The sequence below is a fragment of the Gekko japonicus genome, unplaced genomic scaffold (assembly GCF_001447785.1).
Source record: "Gekko japonicus isolate JY-2015 unplaced genomic scaffold, Gekko_japonicus_V1.1 scaffold618, whole genome shotgun sequence".
NCBI classification, from domain to species: Eukaryota; Metazoa; Chordata; class Lepidosauria; order Squamata; family Gekkonidae; genus Gekko; species Gekko japonicus.
This window is the reverse complement of record NW_015159726.1, coordinates 428660-456113: the sequence shown is the minus strand read 5'-3', so window position 1 is coordinate 456113 and position 27454 is coordinate 428660. Positions and strand designations below refer to the sequence as shown.

Below are 27454 nucleotides of genomic sequence, written 5' to 3'. Positions count from 1 at the left end.
TATGCCTTGGTGCAACCAGATGTGCACATGGCCACTAACAGATGGTTGTACTTGGCAAACATGCGAGGGATAACGGGATTAAGACCTTTCTCCCTCCCCCCATGGCCCCAGTTTGAATTGGGATCTTGTGTGGCTGCAACTCTCCTTTTGAAATTATGAGGGAAATGCAGTCGTGGCTGTCTCAATGTCTTGTTTGTTTTTGTTCTCATTGAAAATCCCTCAGATAGGCTTCCAGGGAACAGCAGGGTCCCCTGGAACCCAGTTTGAAAACCACTGCTCTATTGAATCCCATTTTTACTGCATCATTTAAACTTCTCTCCGATACGTTTGCCCAGCCAAACAAATCACTGTTCCAACTGCATCAGACTGAAGAGCTTTAGATTTTAAAATACTGTCCTGAAACATGCCACATTATTTTAGGTTGCAACAATTGGGAGGGGGCAGCCTCCAATACGATAAATTTCTGCCTTTCCTTATTTATTCTCTTTCAGTGGTTCTAGATCAAATCTGCACCATTTACAAATGAAGAGATGGGTTTTTTTTAAATCTCCTGGGACTGCAAATTCACACAATATTCAGCAAATCAACTCATGACAGTTTAATGTGAACAGAGCAAAGTGTCTGCAGACAGACTCTAGAAGATAATTCTGCGGCTAATATATGAGGCAGAAGAGAAGCCAACTCACATGGCAGGAATTATACTGCACTGCAAGCCATGACAAAAAAGAACTTCCTTCCTAGCTTCCTTATTGGAGATAAATAAATATTAAACTGTACTAGTTTTTGCTCTGTGTCAGCATTTCAGCTAAGGTTTAATACAAATATGCAGGGATGGTCCCAGGCATATCCCTTCAGAGTTAAGGCATTTTCAGGAACTTTCTGGTGATGCTGAAAATTGGTGTGTGTGTGTGAATTCTGAGCTGGGTAAATGTCCAGGGTCAAGCAGGCACCTGAACACAGATATTCAGAAGTCCAAACATCAAACCAGAAGCACAAATCCAAAGAGCGCAATCCAGGTCACAGTCCAGAAGGTCAAACACACTGAGGTGTGGCGCACACATACAATAGTTGCAGACAAGTTGCTTCCACACTGGCTTGCCCTTTTCTGGCTGCTTTTATCAGGAGTCATTCAGGGACAGGTGCAACTCATCAACCTGCTGAGTCATTCAGACACAGCTACAAGTCATCACTGGCTGAGTAGCCTACAGGGCTGTCAGCCCCGATCCTGTAGCGACTCCAACTCACAAGTAGAGGTTGACTGAAGCTGGGCTGCCAACCACAAACTATGGCGCCACTTCTGCACCTCCCTCAGGGCCCACCTTCTCCACCAGTTGGACCCCAAGCTTCAGGACTGGGAGCGTGGCATGCTGACTTCAGCCTGAGACTCCCCCTGTGTACGTTACAGAGTCTCTACCTTGTCTGGAAGGTCTTCCTGTAGCATCCAAGGGCTGGGACCAGGTTCCTCCATCTCTTCCTCGTCCTCCTCATCAGAGGAAGTCCTGGCAGGCAGACCCATGACAGCAAAGTGTGAAGAAATAAAACATATCGAACATGCTAATTTGGTTGACCAAACTAGCCCAGTCTCATCCCTTCCTCCTCCATTATGTTTCTCTCTTGCTCTTACTTCCCCCAGGGGCTCTCTTCCCAGTGTGGTGGTAAAAACTCATCTGAAATCCCCAGCTGGGTTGCGAAGAAATGGCAGACATGGGAAGTGTTAAATATCCTTCCACCATATTGCATCTCCCTGGCCGTTGTTTGGATCTTTGGTGGAGATCCAGGTTCCCATGTGTTTAGTTTGCCTGTGAGAGGTTGCCTCTTCACTGTTAAATTAACGTTGGAACCCTCTGCGGGAATGTTGATTAACCTTTATTGTCATCTTCACAAGCTATCCTGCTACACAGTGAGATCACAGGTGGCTACGACACCCATCAGTCAGAGTGCCTCCCACATCTCTCATGACTTTGTATTTGTTATCTCATCCAATACATTTTGAGGGGGAAGTAAGGAAGATCCTGCTGAGTTCCATCTAGGCTAACTCCCCCCCCCCTTCCTGAAGGTATTTAGCCTGGGCGGGGCCAGAGGCCCAAGCCAAAGGGCGGGAGCCAAATGGTTCTTGGTTGGGGGCTTGCAGACAGTCCCCCGGAGTAGTCAGCCTGGCAGACCCTGACCAGCCCAGATCTGTTTGTGCGTTCTTTGCCTGTCTGTTTGGGATGTTTTTTGATACGACACTTAGTGTCCCTCTGGGAAGAAAAGAGGCCTAAAATGCTCAAATAATAATCTCATGAATTGTGTTGTGTGTTTTTTTAAAAAAATCTGTTTTATTTCTGGATTTTACATTCTTATTTGTAATTGAACTGTTTAAATGTTTTTAATATGGATTTTAATTGTGATGTATGTACCAACCAATGTAAGCCACCCTGAGCCTGTTTCCAGGGAGGGTGGGTACAAATTGAATAAAATAAAAATAAAAGTAATAATGGGACCATATAATGATACTGGGTTTGTAGCACTGTTCCTATTCTTCCCATCCTGGTAAAGCATACCCATTTCCCCACCATGCTGGGGCCCTGCACCTCTGCAGTGAATCAGGGGTTAGTCATGTGGAATCACACAGCACATTCATATATCATTCATGTGTTGTTTCCTAAAGAAGTGCCATGTGCTGCATGTTCCCTCCCCCTCTGCAACAAATTGCCATAGATTTAATTGCTTTTTCTAAGATTATACTCATACCGTCAATGTTCAAAGTACAAAAGCAAAACTGTTGTTCCTTATTGCACACCTGTGCAACAATGGCTCCCTAGTTTACTGTCTCTATACTAAGCCTGGTTACAAGTGAACAATTCACGGACTGAGGTCATAACTATCGTACCTGTTACCGAACTGCTGACATTTCCAAATTCAGTGCTATTGTGCAGTAACATAAGCGTTAATCTTGTGCTCTGCAGGAGTTTTACCAGACTGTTGGGGGCAGGGTTAAAACGTTATTAAACTTGGTTACTACCAGCAGTCTGTGTGTGCATTCTGCGCCTCATTTTTCTTCTACGCTAGGCCCAATTTACAACATTGCAATCAAGAGTGCTTGAAGTATCCCCAGAAAAGATGGGTACATATTCCTTGGGACATCCTCTATACTCATGTCCAGAAATTTGCTGTGTACCTCAGGCATCCCACCATTGTCAGCTGTGTAGGGCTTCCTGAGAAAGAGCACAGGTTGAGACATACCACACATCTGGACGGTAGCAGCCATCAGAAATGTTGACACACCACACCTAAGCCCTGAAATTGGAACCATCTGGACATCTGCTGTTAGTCATCTCTGCTGGCTGAAATACTCAGCTGGTGAGAGAGAGGACGTGTCACTTGTCACTTTGCCTGACCATTCACGCTTCCTGGATGGGGAATACCTTACAAGGCACCGATGCATGGCCTTTGTGCTGGGACAGCTGTTGGACCTTGCGAGTGTCCTGTGAAAGGCAGCCAGCCCTTCAGCCAGGAAGGTCCTTGGGGGGTTTCCAGGCACCCTTTTCAAAGCCCATTGCTTCCGTAGCAGTCAATGTTTTCTGAGGCTTTCAGTTATTCTGGCTCCTCAGTTATTGTTCGGATGCCGTTCTTCTAAATAAAGACCACTTGTCACCAGACTTATAGAGTCAGGCGTTAATTTATGTACCAGAAGGAAACAGCAGGAGATTTTTTCATTGATACCGTGACTGCCAAATCAAAGATGTGTTCCTTTAGAGCCAAAATAAAAGCCAGGTCTGTTATCTGTCTTCCCTACAAACTGATCAGGTGATGCGGAAATATATGAGAGAAGCAGGATAGGAGGGAGCTGACCAAGCCCGCCTTCCACACTTTTGGAGGTTTTCCTCCGCACACCCCCAACAGTGCAGTGGTTCTTTTTGGTTCTTCCACACTACATTGTTGTGCACTTGTCCCCCTTCCAGAACTCCCCCAGCTTTGCTGTGGGTTTCCACAAACCTGCTTCTGAAAGATCATACACAAAGCAGGACTTAGGGACAGTGTGGAGAGGAAGGTATGGATTTCTGCATCCCCATGCCCATGTCAACACCACCGCTGGCGCCATTTCCCCTTGCACCCGCCATTTTTTCTTCCCTCCCACCACTGCTGGACTTTACACTGGCTTTTTAAGATATATTTTTGCATTTTTGCCCATGCCTGGAAGTCATGGCGACCTCTGGCAACTCCTACTGGGGCATGGAGGACGTTCAGAGAAGTGGCTTGAGAGCCTGCCTCTGCCTCCCAGCCCTGGTATTCCTTGGAGGTCTCCCATCCAGGGGTCATTTCGTAGAAAAAGACGTGCATTAGCTCATTTGCATAACTCATTTGCATATGCCCAGGGGTCTTGTTGTAGAAAAAGAGCTGCCGGAGCTCATTAGCATAACTCATTAGCATAACTTATTTGCATATGCCACGCCCCCTGACATCACCGGAAGTGACAGAAGGCCACACCCCCTGACATCACCGGAAGTGTGTCAGAAGGCCCGGCTACTTACCCTCCTGCTTCATCCTCATTCCCAAACGGAATGAGGATCGAAGCAGAGGGCGGGGTAAAGAAGGGGCGGGGCTTCACCACGTGACGGCCCCGCCCCCTAGAGGTTCTCTTCCGGAGCTCCGTACCTGAGAGCTCCCCCCCGACTAGAGCCCTGCATATGCCACACACCCTGACATCACCGGAAGTGTGTCAGAAGGCAACACCCACCGCTCTGTCCTCACAGAGGAGGGAGAGCTTGTACCTGAATAAAACTTGGTCTTAAAGGTGCCACTGGACTGTTTTGGAACAGGGGGCCCGGGGGGAGCTCTGCAACTTACCTGGCTGCTTCTTGCTCTGACTGAGGGCTGCTGGGAGCAGGGGGTGGGGCTTGTTGCATGTGCCCGCCCCCTGGGCTCTTTACTGCTGAGCTCTGCTCCTGTGCGCTCTTGCAGGAACTGACACCTGCTCCCATCCAAATACTTGCCAGGGTCAGCCCTGCTTAGCTTCCAAGATCGGGCTTGCCTGGGCCATCCAGGTCAGGGCTACGCTGGCTGTTTTTAAAAATTAGTATAGGTAGTGTCCTAACAGGGAAAACCATGGGTGAAAAGAGAAAGCATGAGGAAAACCTCCATGTGGAAACTCCTTTGCCACTATGAATGTCTTTGCTCTGGAGTGAGAGCAAAATGGGAAATCTTCCCCATGAGGAGAGCAACCTGCCTCTCAAACGTGTTTCCTGCACTAAGATAGTAATCCACCCATCAATCAAGTGCCACCTACCTGTCTCAGGGCACCACGGAAGCAAAGGGCTGGGAGTGAGGATTGGGGGTAGGAGCAGAGAGCTTCCAAAGAGTACTGATCAGTATTCAGCCCTCTACTACATGGCAGCTGGACCAACTTGTCTTTCTTGTATCCAACTAAAATGCTCCTTGATGCATAATGGGAGGAGGACGCCAAGTTCTGCCTGCACTCTTCCCCGGGTTGTGCCTTGTTGACTTAAAGTAGTGACATGCGCTGTGGCGCCAAAGAAAAATGATACAGGGAGTAGCCCGAAGTTGTCAAGGTAGCTTAGAAAACAATCCCCATTGCTTTTGAAATGCAGCTCTACAGCCCTTAACCATTTACAATATACGCACCTTCAGGCGGCTTCATTTTTTTCCTTACACAGAGACATGTGTGATAATTACGGTCCTTAATCTAAGCATACATTGGTTTCTTGCTTTCTTTTTTAACCACCAGGGAGTCCGCCCCTGATGGGACACAGATAGGAATTCTCCAAGGGTTTTTTTCCTAGCTAGAGGGGCTGTGACGGGTTCTTGCTGATCCGAGATTCCTAGACATGGTTCTCCGGAAGAAGGTTAAGAGGCTGCGGCTTCTGTCTCTTCAAGCCTTGCCCTCACCACGGCTGCCTCTGCTGCCAGTCTGCCCATCTCTTCATGAAAGTGCCACATTCCCCTCTCCCAAATCCCTCTGACCGTATTTCCGGGCTATCAGCCCCATGGAGGCCCACAGGTGGGTGGATTCTTCAGCAGCTCCCTGGGGAGGTCAACAGAAGTCAAGAACCAAACCAACCTGGATTTAAGCACAAGCCAGGATTCGTTAATTTTAACTGGTAGCCTAACCAGAGTTTATTTGCACAAGTTATTGTGACATCTACAACGTCGTCTGGATATCTTCTCAGATTCAAAATATTATGATTGGGAAAATGGAATAGCCCCACAATAGGTATATGTCTTGGAGAGAAAACATGGGCGATTCTGCATCTGACATTCACTCCACATTTTCTCAACAATGGGCGATTCTGCATTGGCTTTTCCCTTTGTCGTTTTACCAAAGCTGCAGCTCAAAACCGCATTCAAATACCCCGGGCCAATGCCATACTGACTGCGAAGTCACCCCTGAATGGCCATGAATCTATGCAGAAGGTACCATAAAACCCGATGATCAAAGAAAGTGAAAGCGGCATGCAGTGTAGAGGGCACCATAAAATCCGATGATCAAAGAAAGTGAAAGCGGCATGCAGTGTAGAGGGCACCATAAAATCTGATGATCAAAGAAAGTGAAAGCCGCATGCAATGTAGAGGGAATCTCTGTTCCAAGGTGGGTTTGGTAAAACAACGGAGAGAAAAGCCAATGCAGAATCGTCCATAGTCTGTGCATGAAAGTGAGACAAATGCACATCAATTATGCAAACCCCACCCCCAAATTAATGGTGTGGAAAACTACTTCATGATCTTTCAGTTCTCTTGTCCTTCCCTCAACAATGTTTTCAAGCCACATGCCAAGATCACTTTATTAAGCTGTTAAGCAGCATCTAGAAGAGTTTCTAGTGCTTTAACACTGCAAGAGGTGGGGGGGAGGCAGCTTATCTGGTAACTGGAGGGAATTTTAGGAATGCTGGAGACATCTGGTCATTTCTCTCGGATTTAGCCTTCTTTGTTCCTGCAAGAAGCATTTTGGAAGCAGTAGTGATCAAAAGAGGTCAGCAGCACTGTTTTACAGCAGCAAACACAATTCCTTGGAGCCCTTCGTTTACTGAAATGGGGGAGGGGCACAAAATCTTTCCCCTCTGGTGCATAAGGGCTTTTCAGAGGCAGCATCCATTTGTACCAGAAGTCTGGCAAATCACACATTTGGGGAATGTGCACTACTAAGGATGCTCCCACGTGGTCATCCCATTGCCTGGACAGACATGTATTTTGCTTGCCCATACAAACTTGATTATGTATGGACCAGAATCCTGAAAAATCCAGTGGTCACTTAGCCCATACTGAAAGTGCATGCACATGTGAAACACACGCATTGGTCCCATTCAGTCAACATAGCGGCCACATGTATCAAGAAGCTGGGAGGATACCACTGTGCATAGCTGCCACATCTGATGACAGTATATCTGTATCAAAAGTGATTGAAAATTGACATTTGCTGCATGTACACATCTACTTTTTGACATATACACATTAAAAAGCTAGCGTGCAAAGTGACCCTTTCACACTGCTTTCTATCTCTGCTTCCTGGCAACTGGAGTGACATTCAGAAGAACAGTTCTAGGAACCTGGCTCACTGCTGAACAGCTGACTCTTAGAATAGAACCATTTTGCATCAGCCACAGACCAAAGTGACTTCTGGTGAGCATACAGTCAGTTATGGCAAATATGCCATTATATAAAATAATGTACAAAACAGAAGATATGCTAGGGTTAGAGGAATTTTAAATATATGTCATTTAGAGAATGGGTATTTGTACAGGATCACAAGTAAGCAAAGGAAACATATATTAGAAGCCTGTTTTGGATATCAGGGAATGGTTGAAATCCCATTTTAAATCATGCTGGCTGAAAGGGCAAATGTCTGCCCTTAAATATTGCGCACAGAGAATCTAGGCTTGCTCTGTCAGAGCTTAAAATAGTATAAGCAGCACAGACCAGACAACTGTAAAAATCCAAAGTGATGACTGCTGGTGGACAATGAATAACAGTCTGCTTCATTTCACTTCAAATGTCCATCACACACACACACACACAGAGAGAGAGCGAGAGAGAGAGAGAGAGAGAGAACTTTCACTCTGAGTGTCTAGCTGTCGGCAAACTGCAAAACTTCTGTTCCCAAGAAGCATTATGTGTCCCTGAAATCATAGTTAGATTACAGGATATGCTGGGTCTTCCATGGATCCCAGATCGACACACCAGTATTCATGGTTTTCTGAAATTAATTAAAGCCTTTTATACGTTGCAGAAGACACAAGCTGAGTTTTGCGTTTTCTTCCCTTCCCTCCTCCCAGTAGTCCATCTAGTCCAGCATCCTGTCTCACACAGCAGTCAACCAATTCCCATGGATGGCCAACAACAGGGCTCAGAGGACAAGGGTTTCAAGGGGCTTAATGCCTCTGAATGTGAAGGTTCCCCCCCAGTTACAATGGTTAGTCGCCCCTGATAGATTTATCCTCCGTGAAACTATCTAATCCCGCTTTAAAATTGTTTATTCCTGTGCCCGTGACTACATCCTTGGCAGTGAATCCCACATTTTAATTACTCTCTGTGTAAAACAGAATTCCCTTTTGTCCTTCCCTATCAGTTTCATTGGATGCCCTCGAGTTCTAGTATTTTGGGAGAGGGAGGAAAAGTTCTTTTTGTCAACTCTCTCTCCACCGCATGCCTAATTTTATAAACCTCTATGATGTCCCCCTTACTTGTCTCTTTTCTGAACTGAAAAGACCCAGATTCTTCAACCTTTCCTCATAGGGAAGGTGCTCCAACCCCCTAACCATCTTGGTTGCCCTCCTCTGTACCTTTTCCAGCTCTGCAATGTCTTTTTAAAGATACGGTGACCAGAACTGTACACAGTATTCCAAATGAGGCCGTGCCATAGATCTATACAGGTGCATTACGATATTGTCCGTTTTATTCTCAATCTCTTATAAAATAATCCCTAACCTAGAGTTTGCCTTTTTCACTACTGCAGCACAATGGGCTGATACTCTCATTGAGCTACCACTATGACCCCAAGATCTTTTCCCCTCTCAGTCTCAACAAGCTCAGGCCCCATTAGCCTATACTTGAAGTTGGGATTTTTTTGTCCCAATGTGCATCACCTTACACTTACCAAACCTGAACTTCATTTGTCACAATGTCGCCTACTCACCCAGATTGTGGAGGTCCTCTTGGAGCTCTTCATAGTCAGCCTTGGTTTTCACCATCCTGAATCATTTTGTGTCATCTGCAAACTTGGCCACTACATGACTCACCCCTAGTTCCAGATCATTTATGAATAAATTCAATAGTACCAGCCCCAACACCAATCCTTGTGGGACCCCACTGCTTACTTCCCTCCATTGATCCCTACTCTTTGGTTTGTGTCATTTAACCAATCTTTAATCCATACGAGAACCCAGCCTCTTATCCCATGACTGCTAAATTTACTTAGGAGTCCTTGGTGAATTACCTTGTCAAAATCTGCTTGGAGTCCCCATTGGGGCTAAAAGTGGGATCCAAATGAAGGAAGCAAATAAATACTTCCAGCTTCTCCGGCCAGTGTGCTGTTTTGAGAACGGCACAGCTGTATTCTTGCCAGGGGCTTTGGGGCTGTGCCTTCTCTGGTCAGCATGGGCAGCAATTATCTCCTACTCTGATGATGACTAAGAATATTTAGTGCCACCCTAAGCAGCGTTACATCCTTCTAAGTCCATGGAGGCCAATGGGCTTAGAAGGGTGTATCTCTGCCTAGGATGGAACTGCTAGTCTAATAAGTAGCCCACCATTCTTGATGCTTGGAGGTGGCATGCTATTGGGTAATAGGGAGAGGGCAGGTTTCCGCAGTCATAGCAAAAAAGACAGGCCAGATGTTTCCAGGCAGATGAAGAGATGAGGCTCAGGGCAGGAGGAAGAAGAGAGGTGTGAGGGAAATGGTTATCAGGGAAGAGGCCACAGACCTCTGGCTCCTTCCGCTACCACACCCAAACCTAGGCAGATTGGAAACTTTCAGGGAGACAAGTTAGGCAGCAGCTGATGTCTTAGTATGGAGATGAGGTTCTTGCACTGAAGTCAGTTTTCCAGGCTTTATAGGACACTGTTTGGTCCTTGATACCCTGCTGAGCCCATCTGGACTTGAACAAATGAAGCCACCTTATCCTGAATCAGACCACTCGTCTGCTCTGGGTGGTGGCAGTTCTCCAGGATCTCAGGCTAGAGTCTTTCATATCACCTACTACCTGATCCTTTTAAACTGGCAGTGCTAGGAATTGAATCTGCAAACTTCAGCATGAAAAGCTTTTAGGTAATGCTAGTAAATAACTGCCTTGAGCCCTGACCTGGATAGCCCAGGCCAGCCCAATCTCATCAGATGGGTGACCTCCAAAGAATACCAGGGGTGTGACACAGAGGCAACCAATGGCAAACCACCTCTGAAATGTCTCTTGCCATAAAAACAAGTCTAGCGCGATCGCCACCTGGTGGTGCATGACACTAAAAGAGCTAGAACTTCTGGCCGCCAGACAATCTGGGGATCTCTTGGCTATACTACACAGACTACCATACAATAATTAATTAATTACTTAATTAATTGCTGCTTTGACTTAGATAATCCAGGCTGGCCTGATCTCATCAGATCTCGGAAGCTAAGCAGGGTTGGCTCTGGTCAGTATTTGGATGGGAGACCTCCAAGTAAGTTGAGGGTTGCTATAGAGAGGCAGGCCATGGCAAACCACCTCTGAACATCTCTTGTCTTGAAAACCCTGCAGAGCCACTACGAATCAGCTGTGACTTGAGGGCAAAAAAAATAAAGTTAATGACAAGCATTATTACTCTCACATATCACCTTTAACAGATAAAAACAGAATCAATGCTTCTGATATTGTTGGAAATCAAGGGGAACTGGTCCACCTGGGGGAGGGATGCAGCTGTTCTTATCTGGTCACTTCTAAAACCTAAAAGAAATCCATTAATCACCAGAATCAATGAGGCTCCAGTGAAAATAGATGAATTCCAATCTGTCTATACTCCATCCTCAATTCAAGAGGATGTATGGTTGAAATTTCACACCTGGACTGATTCAGGCAAATTGCCAGAGACCAGCATTCAGAGTATCCCAAATTCTTTTGGCATCGCTAGTTCAAAAAGTCCCAAATAGCAGTGCTGAGAAAGACCCTTTGCCTGGGATTCCAGAGAGGCAGTGGCCATGCTTGTTGTAAGGCAGTTTCATGTGTTCGGATCTGTTCAAGTTTTTCTTTGTGGTGCAATTGCGGGCTTCTCCTGTACCTGGGACATTTTTCTAAAGGGACATTGAGAAGAAGGGATGCCTACCCAAAATATTTTTTGAAGATCGAAGGGTAGGATAACAGGAAAAGCGGATTAGATTAGTAAGCAACAGAGGGCACCATCATGCTGAATTTCTTTCAGCATTCGCTGATCTACGATGGGGATATAGATCCCAAAGAGACTGCAAATAGGGAAATGACAGACTCACAGAGCAGCTATTTAAAAAAAAGACACAGTGACCTCATTCCTGCCATAAAATACGCTGCTTCAAATCTTGCCACAGAAACAAAGATGTCCAACCTTGAGCAGCAAAAGGGCAGAGTTAGTATTTGGCTACACAGAAGGCAGACAGAAAGCCCTGATTTTATTCCTTGTCAAAAAGAAACTCAGAAAAGGTCCATTTGCAACAAATGTAATTCATTGCGAAAGAGCACATACTTGTATTCCATCACTCAGAATAAACTTTCTTGTTCATGTCTGGACAATGCATGCTGGAATTCTCAACAATGGATAAATAGACACCCAGAGGTCACCTCCTGACTTCCGTGACCTTGTCACAAAAAGAAAGAGAGAGAGAGAGAGAGAGAGAGAGAGAGAGAGAGAGAGAGAGCGAGCACCAAGGGTGGACAGGAAGTACAAAATAGAACAGAAGGCCTACAATTCAGATGAATCATTCTTTTTGCAGTGTTGGATAATTTCTGGAACCAAGGCTAATAAAGGGGGGTGAAGTTGGTTCCCTCTTCTTTGCAATACAGGTTTCCGGGTGGCAGCCCAAGTAGAAGCTCATGGTGCCAGAACCAGTGGCCCCACTGTATATGTTATAGTCTCCAGAGTGTGAGGATGTGTGATCTGGGGTGGTCCAAAGATTTTTTTTTGTAGTGCAGCTTGGCCCCAGTTTCTGCCTGTGTGTTTGTCCTGGGGGCACCCCACTTTGGAGCAGCTGGCGCAAGAACTGGGCTTTGGACCAGGAAACAGCAGATGTCCTCTCAGAGGGCAGAGTCCTCTGAATGTGGGGATGTATGATTTGTGGGGATCCAAATTTTATTTTGGGGTTCAGAGCTTTTAAACTGTCCTCAGTATTTGTGGTTGGATTCACGAATAAGTCACGGATAAAGAAGAAACAAGGAACTGGGAATGAACTTCAGCCTCATGGCAAAGGACATATTCAAAGATGTTATTGCATCAAAGGGTGGGGGGGGGGAGTCTTCTCTCTTTATATATATAAAGGGAGAAGTATCCCCAGCTCTTCCAAGCCCACTCAAATGCCAAATGTTCTGTGCACTATTAGTGCAAATATGAGAAAAGATAGACAGCTAATAATGAACCTATGAATGTAATGTAAAAATGGAAAGAAACAGGGCTATTTTTGGGCAGGAACGCACAGGAACAGAGTTCCGGCTGCCTCCCGAGTTGGCCACACCCAGCAGGAACTCATTAGCATAATAGGCCACACCCAACAGCAGAAACTCATTGGGATTGGCTACATTCGGGGTGTGTGGTCTAACATGCAAAGGGTTCCTGCTACAAAAAAAGCCCTGGGTTTTGACAACAAACAAGGTAAACAGAATAAGAAGCAAAAGGTGGGTGTGGATGGGTGACAACACTTCTGGTGACATGGGGGTGTGGCCTAATATGCTAATGTGCTGTGCTGTCAGGGTGTGGCCTACTATGCTAATGAGTTCCTGCTGTTGGGTGTGGCCTGTTATGCTAATGAGTTCCTGCTGGGCTTTTTCTACAAAAAAAGCCCTGGAAAGAAAGATAGCTAAACACTGCAATCCTAAGCAGAGTCACACCCTTTTAAGTCTATTGAAATCAGTGGACTTAGAAGAGTGTAACTCTGTTTTGGATTGTACTGAAAGATTGGTCGACGTCACAGCTGTAAAGCTGGGGTAAACAGTATCCTCCAAAACCTTATTGTTAGAGGTTTTTGGACTTGTCTTTCCAGATAAGAATAAAGATTTCTGGGGTATTCCTTCCAGCACATGACACTTGTTTTATGAATGAGTCATTCAAGCATTGCCCCTATGAAGTCACGGGAGATTTTTAAATTGCCTTATTTTAAGTAACATGGTTGAAAAATGGAAGATTTGGTGAAATAATGCTGTTCTCTGTGTTGAATAATCCCACTGCACAGCCCGTAGGCATATGTTTACGGGTATCTGATGATGTAAATGAATATCCCTCGCCTTGATAGGTAAAATATTAATATTTTGTTTTTAAAAAAACCCTTTGACAAGAAAGCCACTATTATTCTTGCCAGAGTTCAATCAAGCAATCTCACCGTTATTATTGAAATGGCTTCCCCCAGGAGCAGTGTTAAATCTAACTTGCCCCAATGGTATTATGCCAATTTACCAACGGCACTGTACCCCTGCCCCAAACTCTCAGCATCGTATATAACACTGTTATGTTTTTTTTAAAGCACCAATGCTTTTCTATGTGGCTGATTTGCCTTCTGCATTCTTCTGTTCCTGCATGGAGACGTTTTCCCTGTTTCTGATTTCTAGTCTGGGCCCAGACACAAGGGAGTCTAAAGAGCTGTGGCTTGCAAGAGCGCTTTCCGGTTGACGTGGGCACCTCCCTGTGATGTGAGTGGAAGCATTGCGCGCAGATGTAGGGCAGCGTGTATCACTCACGCGAGAGGTGAATCACGGCCCAGCAAACACACGACAGAACAAAACCAGGGTGCTTGCCGTTCACCCACACAGTACTGTTCCCCCACAGGCTCCAAGCGAGAGCTATAGAATATATAGTGCTGAGAAACAAGTTTAATCACCTGGCAAGGCAGATGTAGAGGCTTGGCCGAGCCTCTCTGTGGTTGGTTGGCTGCTGTTGCCTAGGTTTCAAAGAAGAGTGGTTGCTTTTGTGCCGTGCTCAGGCTGTGTGTGAGCTTGACATTTGAAGGGCAGATAGATCTTGCGGAGGGAGGAAAGGAAGCACTCGGTGTCTGCAGTGGTGGAGATCTAGGGGAGCCGCCTGTCCGCCTGGTGCCCGTCTTCCAGACTTCAGCCTAAAATGTTGTCGCTATTGCAAGGGGAGTGAATAGAAAAGCAGCAGGAGAACATGCCATCCTTTTCAAGCTGAATTTGGGATTGGCAAATAAATATCGAAGGCTTGAGGTTTCAAAGAGAGTTCAGATGTACTCCTTTCTGGCTGCCTCTGGAGGAGGCACAGAAGTTGCGCTGAGGTACATTACCACAGTACCTGCAACATTCCAGTATTGGCAGGTTGTTGAAAGCATGAATGATATATGAGAGAAGAGTTTAAAGCACGCGGCTTTTATTAATAATTACTTCTTTATGCAGAGCTTTTTTCACATGCAGGATGCTTTACAGGCTTTCTCATGCCTCCCCTTGCCAACAAATAAAACAGAAGTCCAGCCGCACTGTAAAGGCTAACAATATTTATTTCCACAGGAGCTTTCATGAGTCACATCTTACTCCTTCAGATATGTAGCAATTAAACTGGGAATATTATTTAAGAGGGAGATTACAAGGGGGGAAGCAGGAATTAAGACAGAAAGTGAGGGGGAAAGGTTAGATTTACACTTGAAAGGTTCAGTATTAGGCTTGCCAAGTCCCCCTGCGGGGCAGGGAAAACCCCGCCCCAGAGGCCCGTTCCCCACCGCTGGCGGATCGGGCCCCGGGGGGAGCCCCACCCCGACGTGCGCGTCACCCAGAATTGATGCGACCATGCCGGGCACGCTGGGGGCGGGGCCACGGTCATCCGAGGGAAAACTCCGCTGCGGCACAACGCCAGACTTGGCAACCCTATTCAGTATTGATTTCATTCTCAACTGTAACCCCTCCTCCCCTATGGTTGCTGACCTCCAGTTGGGCCTGGGGAGCTCCAGGAATTAGAACTGATCTTCAGGGGATGGAGATCAGTTCCCCTGAAGAAAATGGCTGCTTTGGAAGATGCACTCTGTGGCACCGTACCCCACTGAGGTTCTGCTCCTCCCCAGGCCCCCCCCCAAATCTCCAGGTATTTCCCCACCCAGAACTGGCAACCCTATCCTCCCCCCCTCTTGTAATCCTCTTTAAGTAAGATTCCCAGATTGATCTACACATCTCTGAAGGAGTGAGCTGTGACTCACAAAAGCTCATATAGAAATAAATGCTGTTAGTCTACGGTGCTGCTGGCCTTGTCTTTGATTTTGCTACAATAGACTAGTAAGACAGCTACCCCTTTGTAACCATCCTGACTACAATCTCGTCAAGCAGGTTGACATTATTCCAGTTTTGCAGATCAAAACCTGGGGCTAAGAGAGTATAACTGGCCCGAGGACACTCGGAGAATTCAAGGCCGAGATGAAACTTGAACTCATGTCTCCTACTTTCTAATACATTCCTCCAACCACTGCCTCCTCTCCAAAAGTGCTGTAAACATTCTTAAGTCCTATAGAATTTCAACAACTAGCTGGTTAAGCTTCTCTATGCTCTAAAATGTGCTCTCTGCCCTATTTCTCCTCCTGAACCACTTTGCTAGCTTGAACAGGAGAGGTGCCAGTGGAGAAAATCTAAGGAAGATTAAATTAACAGCTTACTTTTGGACGATGTATGACTAACAGCTTTGGACAATCTCCCTAAATGAGTCTTCCATATAAGATTTGCCTAAGCTTGATGGATATCATATTGCACCAGTGTAGCAGTTATTGCCTTAATGTGCCTTTTCTTCTCACACCATTTTACATGAGTACAGCCACCAAAACTAACTGAGAAGCAGCTGCTGTGAATCAAAACTTTCCTGAGAGCTGCAGAATCGTCCCTCACTGTGTACATGCTGCACCCTTAGCCACTGTAATGAAAAGCAACTGTGACAGAATCACGAACAATGTGTATTATCTTATACTCTACTAAAGTACATGTATGAAAGTCCAAATTGAGCATTGATAAACATGAAATGATAGAAAGTCCACATAATAGAATGTAAGTCCAATACTTTTCAAAGTCTTCTAAGTTCCAATTGCAGAGCACTAATTAGCCCAATAGATTCCAATTCTGTCTAGATCAGGGAGCCCCACGTATTTATCAGAGCTGTTCTCTGATTATTAAATCAACACATTCGAATTGTTGTTTGAACATTCTTGCCTGTCCTTGGCCACTGGCATCCAGAGGTGTGAGTGTATATTATTATATTTATTTATTTCTATTACATTATTAATTTGCCTGTGTAATATGATGATCCTGTGGTTCAGTGTTGCTTACAATAATATAGCAACAGCATAAAACTGTTAATAGTAATGTAAAGAATAGTAAAAAAGTTAATAGTAATAGTAATGAATAGTAATGAATTATCAATACATTGAGAGGTCGAGAAGGAAAACCTGGAAACATATAGGAAAGCTGTAGAATGACAATGTGGGAGCTTGAAACAGCAAGAATCCTTTCTTTGGGGTTTGTACCAAATATCAAGAATATTTTACTTCTGCAAATGAAGGATCTTGCACTGAGGAAAAACTCCTTCAAGTGGTGGAACGCGTCCCTTAAACAGGAGGAGTTTGCCACTAATGAAGAGAATGCTTACTTAGCTGAAGGATCCAACCCTTTGGTCCATATACAACATTTACATACATATTCCTATCATAAGCTGAGCATTTCATTGATACATGTTAAATATTTATGTAATACACACTGATACATATTAAATATTTAATATTAAAATATTAAATTTCATTGATACATATTAAATGAAATGCCCAAGCCCAGATCTCCCAGTCAACCAGTTATTCTGGAAGGGTATAGACCAGGGGGTAGCCAAACTTGCTTAACGTAAGAGCCACATAGAATAAACATCAGATGTTTGAGAGCTGCAAGACATGAACAAATATTACATGTTTTATTGGAAAATATGCAAATTTGTTTTTTTATTAACATTAAATGAGACTTCCAAAAAGGGGTAAAAACAGATATTGATGAAGATATTTATTTGTCCAATGATATTTGTTTGCTAATAATATTTAGCTTCCCCAGCTGCCCTGCTGGGAGCCGCACAATAAGTGTGAAAGAACTGCATGCGGCTCCCGAGACACAGTTTGGCCACCCCTAGTATAGACAATAAACATTCCCCGTAACCCTGTTGCGATCAAACACTCAACTTAGATTAAGGGACCGGGTCAAACAGCAGCCTGGGTCCACCAGAGTGTTTCCGTGGATGGACCGAGTTCCACCTGCACAGTATGACTTTTTCTTCTCCCTTCTCCCCCTGCAGCCACAAAAACACCCCCCCCCCGAATTTCTGTTCCGCAGGAGCAGCATTTCAGAAGGCACTTTGAACTGCAGTGAGAGGGGAGAGGCAAGAAAGTTGTGCTCCATGGGGTGAAATTGTTCTGTCCGCAGAAAACCTCAGTCGGAGCCAAGCAATGCTCCCTCTAAGCTGTGGAATCTTGTGAGCAAAAATTCTACTTTGTGAGCGGCCGGCATTAAAGTTGTGAGCAGGCGACTTGGCTACTGCATAAATTAGTTTGCTCTGGAGCCATCCTTCTTGAGCTAAGATAAAAATGTGTGAGCTGGAGGCTAAAAATCTGTGAGCTAGCTCACACTAACTCAGCTTAGAGGGAACACTGGATCCAAGTCAGTATGTTTACGTCCAAATATGTTTTGGACCTTACACAGCAGTCATGCTTTGAAAGGCTCATGAGCCAGGCTGACATTCTAACCAGCAGGGGGCAACAGTAACCTAGAACACTATTGGGGAAGCAGGTCAGGAGAGTTAAAAAGCAAAGGTATAACCCTGTCAATGGCCTGTTCTTAGTCCTGTCTACCTACTTTCTCCTCTCAAAACACTTTGCTAGCTTGGACAGCAGAGGGACAAATGGGGGAAATGGAGGTTCATCCATGGAGCTTTGAATGTGTTCGTCGTTACCTGCACTTGGCAGAATATCTGCCAACAAAGAAGCCTCACTGGGGAAAGGAAGTCTGGGTTCTGAGGTCTGCACTGCCAAGCTTTCTGAAGTTCAGTTTCACCTCTCACCTCTGCCTGCGACAGACAGTCTGAATCGAGGACTCTGCACTGTAATGTGTAATAAAGAACTCCAAATGGAATAGATAATGCCTGTCAGATCACCATGCATTTACGGAACTGACATGCTGTTATTGCAGATGTTTTATTCATTTCTTGAATTTTGAATATCTTTTCCCCCTTGTATTGTCACACACTGGAAAACAATTGCTGCAGGAAGCTGGGGTGGGCGGGCAGGGACAGGGGTTAGAGGAGGAACCAATCGTCTGTCCCCTCCCCCAACCTCTGGAATTCTTTCCCAAGCCTCTTAGGGCTTCTATCTGGTTTCGCATTTTCTCCCATCGATACATTCTAGAACACTGGACCCAATCTAGAGAAGTGTGCCTACTAAATTGTGCTACATATGAGAACTTGCATGTACACACAGGAGGCAGGTGGACCCCCTCAGAGTAAAATAGCCATTCACTTCAACGTACAAAAGTGAATATCACAGAGACCAGAGGTTGGGCCTGTCTCGTTTGATCTGAGACAGACCTGTGGATCCACTCTTCCCATCCATGAGAGAAGTCCTGGCTTTCTGTACATCTCAGGAAGGCTATGCCAGACTCTTTTCATACATCGCCCCACCCCCATTGCATATGGCTCACCACCTAGTGGTGCATAACGCTAAAGAGCTAGAACGTCTGGCTGCCAGACAATCATAGAATCTCCTGGCTATTCTACAAACAATGCCGTACGATAATTAATTAATTAGCTAAGATGAACATCACCCACTAGCTGTGTACAGCTTGCCAGGAGATGCTTCACTGAGCGCATGAACACATGAAGCTGTTCTATACTGAGACTATTGGCCCATCACATTCAGCATTGTCTACTCAGACTGGCAGCAGCTCTCCAGGGTCTCAGGCAGAGGTTGTTCACATCACCTACTGCCAGTCCTTTAACTGAAGATTCCGGGGACTGAACCTGGGACCTTCTGCAGACCAAACAGATATTCTACCACCGAGCTATGGCCCCTCCTCTTTCTCTCCCTCTCCGTACCTCCCACAAACTTTTCTCATCTTAGGCCAGTAGCAACAAGATTTCTTAAACCCCCGGGAACACAAGTGATACAAGCCTACTGGACTGTGTGGAGGAGACCTGTGTCATGATTTCTAGTGTGATCACCACTATATACATTCCTAGACAACACTGCTGGCAGTTCATTTCAGAGCTGTAGTCCGAATGAGTTTGTTTTCTCAGGGAAATTTCTGGTGCTGCTCATACTGTTTGTGACTGTGGATGCTATATTTTCTTTGGGCAAACCTATACAATACATAGAAGACATGGAGAAACAGAATAGGGTGCCACTGAGTTACATTAGACACCACAAACTTGACCTTGTCCCTTTCTAGGCATCTGAAGGGTGTCATTAATCAGCATTACTGCCTGGGTCTGCCACTTCTAATTGCCAAGGTAAATTAGAATAGCTCAGGCAGTCTAGATTGAACAGTGGAAGTTATAAAAGGGCAGCAATCATGAGGTGAGGGGAGAGAAGCTAATTTAACACTGGAGATCATGCCTATCTAATTCATTAAGGATCAATTTTCATAAAATTAAGTGCTTCAATAGCATGGAGCAATTGGGAGGCATAACAGTGCTAATTAATACGACTTGAATTCACGGAGTGGGTGCTCCATGGCTCACTCCTAACTCCTATCTGAAGGGTGCAATTGTGAGATTTCCTGACTACCACCATTTGTTACAGACATGGACAGTTTCTAAAGAAAAGCAGGGGAACTGCCTTCTATCAGTGTGCTAGCTTCTGTTCACTACATTTGCTCCCACTTGTGCTAACAGGTCAATGTTGAGATTCTGATGTTATATGCAAATAAATGGTATATGCAAAGGAATTTATATTGCAAATGTAGAGAATTAATCAATTAAAAATTCTGCAAACAGCCCCTGAGATTGTGTACTTCCAGTTGCTGGGACATGGATGCAAAGTTACAGTCTTTCATAGGGATGCTGAGAATTTTGCCAGGTAGACTTCTGACAGTTTAACTTAATATGTTCAGTGGTGCTCGTCAGGTACGAGTTGAATGCCTTGTGAACTGATCTGAGAGCCAGCATGATGTAGTGGTTAAAAGCAGTGGACTCTAATCTGGAGAACCAGGTTTCATTCCTGTCTCATCCACATGAAGCTTGCTGGGTGACCTTGGGCCAGTCACAGTTCTCTCAGAACTCTCTCAGCCCCACCTACCTCACAAAGTGCCTCTCGTGGCAAGAGAATGAGAAGGTGATTGTAAGCTGCTTTGAGACTCCTTAGAGCAGAGAAAAGCAGGGTAAAAAAACCAACTCTTCTTCTTCTACATCAGGTTTGGTGTAGCGGTTAGTGTGGACTCTAATCTGGGAGAACCGGGCCTGATTCCCCACTCCTTCACATGCAGCTGCTGACGTGACCTTGGGTCAGTCACTCTCAGAGCTGTTCTCTCAAGAGCAGTTCTCAGAAGAGCTCTCTCAGCCCCACCTACCTCACAGGGTGTCTGTTGTGGGGAGGTGAAGGGAAAGGAGATCTGTAAGCCACTCTGAGACTCCTTCGGGTAGTGAAGAGTGGGGTATAAATCCAATCTCTTCTTCGTCTTCTTCTATTGCACCCCCAATTGATTGACAGCTACTACCATCGCTTAGAGGTTAAGATGCTGAGCTACAGGCCAGAAGGTCCGTAGTTCGGCAGTTCAAGACTCTAGTGCCACGTGACGGAGTAAGCTCCCGTCTCTGGCCCCAACTCCTGCCAACCTAGCAGTTAGAAAACAAGAAATTGCAAGAAGATAAATAGGTACCGCTTCGGTGGGAAGGTAACAGTTTTCTGTGCGCCTAAGCATTTAGTCATGCCAGCATCATGACCACAGAAACGTCTTCGGACAGCTCTGGCTCTTCGGCTTGGAAACAGAGATGAGCACTGCCCCCTAGAGTCAGACTTTACTAGCTTACGAGCAAGGGAAACCTTTACCATCGCTAAAGAAAACTTAGACCAGTACCAAAGGGTAGGATTTTACTGAAATCCAGCATTTATTTATGACTGGTTTGTAAGCTATCAGTTGCACAGCAAGGATGGAGGTACACTCAACTGGGCTGGTAAGAACACAAATGTGTGAAAGGCTAATTGCACAGTACTGCATGTTTAGAAAGGAATACAGTGAAACAACCTATCAAACCACAATGAACAGACTGACTATCCAACCAGTCAGTGAAAAATCAGATTCTTGTCCGTGACCATTGAACAGAACACTGAACAGAACAGTCAGGAGGGGCCGTGGCTCAATAGCAGAGCATCTACTTTGCATGCAGAAGGTCCCAGGTTCATTCTCTGACATCTCCAGTTGAAAGGACCAAGGTAATAGGTGATGTGAAAGACATCTCTGCCCGAGATCCTGGAAAGCTGCTGCCAGTTTGAGTAGACAGTGCTGAGTTTGATGGACCAAGGGCCCGATTCAGTATAAGGCAGCTTCATGTATTCATGTAACACGAGCCAAACTGGAGGGCGTTTGAGTGTCCCTAGCGTTCAAGCCCTCCTTGTGCCTTGCCCAGGGGCATCTGGCTGGAGAAGGCTGGGAAAGATAAGTCGTGTGCTCAGATCACAACAAGGCACTGTCTGGTGTTTCAAACTAACTCTACTACCACATTCCAGTCTATTCTTAGTGCTGCGCCAGCCCCCCCCCCGAAAACACACAAGCTGAGTAAGATTGGTGCTTAGGGGGGGTCAACAGTGGGAGGGCTTCTAATGTCCTGGTCTCACTGGTGGACCTCCTGATGGCACCTGGTATTTCTGGCCACTGTGTGACACAGAGTGTTGGACTGGATGGGCCTTTGGCCTGATCCAACATTGGCGTCTCTTATGTTCTTATGTTAAGATTAAACTTTTACAGAAGATTTTCATGCTGTCTTGTTAAAAAGGAGACTACCCAATACTGTTGTGTGTTTACTCTCTGATGCCTGTGGCTTATTCTATATCATACGTGGCAAAGGAAATGTTAATATGTCTTAGAGCCACTACCAAACTAGATGTGAGAGCAGCCAAAGATTCAACCTGCGGCTACTGACATCATTTTAGAGGCAAATTTAGCCCTTTTTAAAAATGCCATGAGCCCATGGTGTGGCAGCAACAGGCAATTTTGTTTCCCCCCAGCCCATGCCTTTTCAGGTGCTAAAACAGCACCCACCCAAGTGGTGGTGGTGGTGGAACAGGATCACCTGGTGCCACTGCACCATTGTGGCATTTTTTTAATGGCTCGATTATCTTCTAAAATGGCATCAGTGACCACAGGTTGGACCCATGGACACCGTAACATCTCGTTTGGCTCTTAGCAATGAAATATTTTTCCTCACAGGCCTTCAGTATTCAGAAATGGCTTTTTTCCAAGCACCTGTCAGAGCATGGAAGAGATGATCACCATCCGTCCAGGCTGAAGGGAAGGGAGCAGGTCTGTACCTGTGTAAAAAAAGAAAGAAAGAAGCTTCAGCCTTGCTACTGGAAGGGACAAAGAGACGCAAACAAACTTTGCTGTGGATTGGCTGAAGTACCTTGGGGGTGCAGCCAGGAGCTGTCCTTCTGGGGCTCTGATGAGGGGGTCTGATCTGCTACTCTGAAGGAGAGCCCCTGTGCCTCCACCTGTACTCAACCTGTTAATTTGTAAATACACCAAATGCTGCAAAAATGCCATACGTCTCCTGTGCTCTCTCTCCTCCAAAGGGAACCAACCCAGTTTAGTAGTAATTCCTGGAAATGTCACTGCTGCTTAGAGAAGTGAGGCACACATAACAATACAGCCGGCCAAAAGGGATTCTTTGAGAAACTGTAATGGGGTGTCCATTTCTAAGAGCCTAACTAAATGATGCACAGGGGAACTGATCTCTGTAGTCTGGAGATGAGCTGTGATTTGGGGGGGGGGGATCCCCAAGTCCCACCTGGAGGCTGGTATCCCTATGGCACAGAGATCTCCCACTATTCTCTAGCTGAGAATGCTAAAACCAATAGTTGATCAAATGTCCCAGCACCAGAACAGCCAAAAGCAGAAGGAAAATCTTGCAGACTTTACATCAAATGAAGTGGAGATTAATTCAGTCAGACAAGAGGCATACTGAGCAACAATTCTTAGGGTTCTTTAACAGCACCGTCCTTCTGAAAAACCTCTGAATGAAATCTCCCCCCCCCCTCTCCTCCCTTCCCCTCCTCTGTGATGTTTGGTTTTCAATATCTTTGCTTTCATTCCCTTCTTTCTTTCCACTGACCTGCACAGCTGTTTCTCTGCATGGATCCTGCAGCCCCAGGAATGATCCTTCTGGGGGATGGAAGAGGCTGGTCAGAACAAAGAGCAACACTGGGAAACCCTGCAAGCCTTCAATGCATGAAATAGGGGAAAAAACCCTCTTGGCTAATGCACTGACTATTAACCGAATACTCTTTAAATTGCATTTTGTTTGTTGGTTTTCCTTCCCCCCCTTGTAGGGAGGCAGCCTCCACCGCCCTTATGGAGGAGGTTCACTGCTTGTACAGAATATTTTTTTTAAACTCGTGGTTGTGCATATCAGATGAGAGGTGCAATATTCCAGTTTATAATGGCCGACTCACACATTAGGGAGAACATAGATTAGGTCTGGGTCCCCACCCCCGCGTCCTGTTGTACCAGCCACACAGGAGTTGCTCAGTTCATCCATGTCAGTGCCCAATTTGGATAGCAATTATGGCATGCTTGGAGAAGTGGCTGTCCCCCCCCCCCCCCCCCCCTACACACACCATTTTCCTGACCTGAAGTAGTCCATGGGGGTGCTGTTTGGACTGTCGGGGAAACCCAGAAGTATAAGCAGCAGAGAGGGTATTAATGTGCTATCTCTGCTTACCGAGCTTGTTCTATCACTTTAGGAACTTCTCATGAACCACTGGAGGAGAGGATAAGAGAGATGCTCTATAGGAGTACCCTGACCTGGATACCCCAGGCTAGCCTGATCTCTTCAGATCTCAGAAGCTAAGTAGTGCTTTTGGGTGTGACCAGGAGACCTCCAAGGAATACCAGAGTCACGACATGGAGCCGGGCAATGGGAAACCACTTCTGAATGCCTCTTGCCCTGAAAACCCCACAATGTCACCGTGAGTCAGCTGTGACTTGACAGCACTTTCCCCCCATACAGGAGTTCCGTCTGCATTATTTTTAAAAAGCTGCAGGCTGGGGAGAGGCGTCATTTCAAGGTTTCAAAAAGAATTAAGGTTGACATTACTTCCTTCGTTTTTCTACACTGTGCCTCTTGACTGGGCCAGAAGGTAGCACTCCAGCCCATTTCTTTCTTCCAACAATACATCAGCCATCTGTTTTGGAAGTCAACGGGGTGGGGGTGGGGGGGGAATGATCAGTGTGTGGGTCTGCAGCAGCGTCAGTGGGTTGTAGGGAACAGGGGTTATTTGCAATAGCTTCACTTCCCCAATGTCTCTTCTCCTAGCACCTGAAAGCTTTCTGTGGGGCCTATTATCCCTGCTCCTTCCGGTGTCCTGTGATCGGCTTGTCCAAAGCCAAAGACAAGTATAAATTCAGCTTATTACAATCAAGATGTTTGAAAAAAGCAAAGAACATCTTGCAGGAATTGTCACATCCTGAACATTCCCTGTTTGAACTGCTGCCTTCGGGCAGAAGATATAGGACAATTAAAGCAAGGACAAATAGATTAAAAAATAGTTTTTATTCGAGAGCTATTATTGCCTTAAATGCAGTATGAAATTGGAATTTGGGTGACATTGGTGGTTTTAAGTTGCTATGTGAACCATAAGGGAGTTATGGGACAGTTGTGAATGGTGTGTGAGAGTATATGAATATTGTTGTAGATCACCGAAATGATTGCATCTTTAATTTCGTTGTACTATGTACAATGACAATAAAGTATATTATTATTATTATTATTATTATTATTATTATTATTATTATTATTATTATTATTATTATTAGGATTAAATAGTTGTCATCTTCATTAGCAGTACATTCACACATTTACTGGAAGTGCCATTTATCTATTTCTGGTTTCATTTTAGAACAGGTACAGCTTATATTGATTTGTTATAGTGATGATGTTATTTATTGGGATACTGGAACCAGGCTGTCTTCTTGTGGCTGATACAAAGCAAGCAGACCAGCCAACTTTACTGAAAGAGGTGAAACTGACAGCCAGTCTGGCTGTCTCCAAGGTAGCTTCCATGGAGTTAATTCCATGGAATTAAACCGACCAGCTTGTAATCTGCCAGGTTGCTGGTTCTTTATCAGCCCGTTTGATTGCCTCTGAACTCCCCCCCCCCCAACAGTCCTCAGTAGGATCGCTGCTGCCATTCCTGGATGGTAATGCAAGCAACCACTCTTCCTCAGTCTAACCTACCTTACAAGGTTGTTGTTGTCAGGATAAAATGGTGGAGGGGAGAACAAGGTCATATGCCACTTTGGGTACCCCACTGGGGAGAAAAGTGGGGGTATAAATCAATCTAAAACAAAATGTAAAAACATTAACAATGCTACTCAGGCTTCAAGAACAGTAAACAAAGGGATTGGAGCACTCAAGCTCGAACTTGTCAACATCCTTCCTAAAATGTGGTGTCCGAAACTGGACACAGTACTCCAGGTGAGGCCTGACCATAGCAGAATAGAGCAGAACTACCACCTCCCGTGATCTGGACCCAGTGCTTCTGTTAATGCATCCTAAGATTGCATTAGCTTTCTGTTGGGTTTTCTTTGCAGTCACATCGCATTGCAGGCTCGTGTTTAGCTTGTGATCAACCAGAACACCTAGATCCCCTTCACATGTGCTGCTGTCAAGCTGAGTCCCTCCCATTCTATATCTGTGCCTTTGATTTTTTGTACCTACGTGTAAGACTTTGCACTTATCTCTATTGAAATTCATTTTGTCTCAGCCCACTGTTCCAGCCTATCTAGATCATTTTGAATCCTGACTCTGTCTTCTTCAGAATTAGCAATCCCACCCAGCTTTGTGTCATCTGCAAATTTGATAAGCGTAACCTCTATGTCTTCCTCCAGGTCATTTATAAAAATACTGAGCAACACCGGGCCCAGGACCGAGCCCTGCGGCACTCTACTCGAGACTTCCCTCCACTCCTGTCTGCCTCTAGATTAGGACACCAATCCCATGTTTGCTTACCTGGAAGTATTGAACCCGGTGTGGTGCATGGACTTGCTTGGGATCAGACTGCATGGGTTCACAATCCACTCCCTTCCTGAAACTTCTGCAACACCTAAGGTAGGCTGAATCCTTCCTCACCACATTCTTCCATCACCTCGCAGAAGTTATAACAGATGGATACCACATTCTGGAAATATAAAATTTAATTTTCTGAAAGCCACCAATGATGGAACCTGCAGCAAACTAAAATCTTGGCAGCTTGCAAGGTAGGGAACAATCTGTCATGGGCAGAAGCTTTCATGAAATTAAATATTGACACTGCTAATATGACTGTATATCATTTATGATGCCATTATCTCATTTTCTAAGTATTGCAGCATCTCAGCCAGCAGTTTGCCAAATATAGAATTTGGCATCAGAGAAACCAGAAAGCTTTTACAATTACAGTGTAGAAAGCACCTACCCAAGATCTTGGATACTAGGTTAAAGAAAGATTTCTATCATTTCTATTTAAAAAGTCAGAAGGATAAAGACTCATTTCTATCCTGCCCAGGAATTACTCTTCTAATGATAGGTAGGTAGGTAGGTAGGTAGGTAGGTAGGTAGGTAGGTAGGTAGGCAGGCAACAGACAGACAGACGGATGGATGGATGAATGGACGGACAGACGGACAGACAGATGATAGGTGATAGATAGATAGACCTATGATAGATGGTAGATCAATGATAGACAGATGATAGATGGACAGACAGATGATGATGATAGACAGACAGGTGATAAGTGATAGACAAATGACAGATGATAGTTCGGTGATAGGTGACAGATGATAGACAGACAGACAGATAGATAGACAGCCACAGACAGACAGACAGACAGTTCGGTGATAGGTGACAGATAGACAGATGATAGGTAGACAGATGATAGGTGATAGGTGATAGATAGACTGATGATAGATTGAAGATGGTAGATGATAGATAGATAGATTGATGATTGATGATAGTTGATAGACAGATAGGTGATAGGTGATAGCTAGACAAATGATGGATGATAGATTGATGATAGATGATAGGTAGATGATGATGATAGATATGTGATAGACAGAT

At 45.2% G+C, this 27454-nt stretch overlaps 1 long non-coding RNA gene across 2 annotated transcripts; it reads right to left on the bottom strand.

Moving 5' to 3' along the window:
• Positions 1 to 1426: 1426 nt before the first annotated feature.
• LOC107122297 lies at positions 1427 to 26521 on the bottom strand. 2 transcript variants are annotated; one of them, XR_001482907.1, is made up of 5 exons: positions 26371 to 26521; positions 25597 to 25669; positions 23473 to 23522; positions 22608 to 22672; positions 1427 to 1499 (listed from the first exon to the last, which is right to left on the bottom strand). It is a non-coding gene; the product is annotated as an uncharacterized LOC107122297 (long non-coding RNA). The 2 variants fall into 2 exon arrangements; XR_001482906.1 differs by lacking the exon at positions 1427 to 1499 and having other exon boundaries at positions 22460 to 22672.
• Between the last annotated feature and the right edge of the window lie 933 nt (positions 26522 to 27454).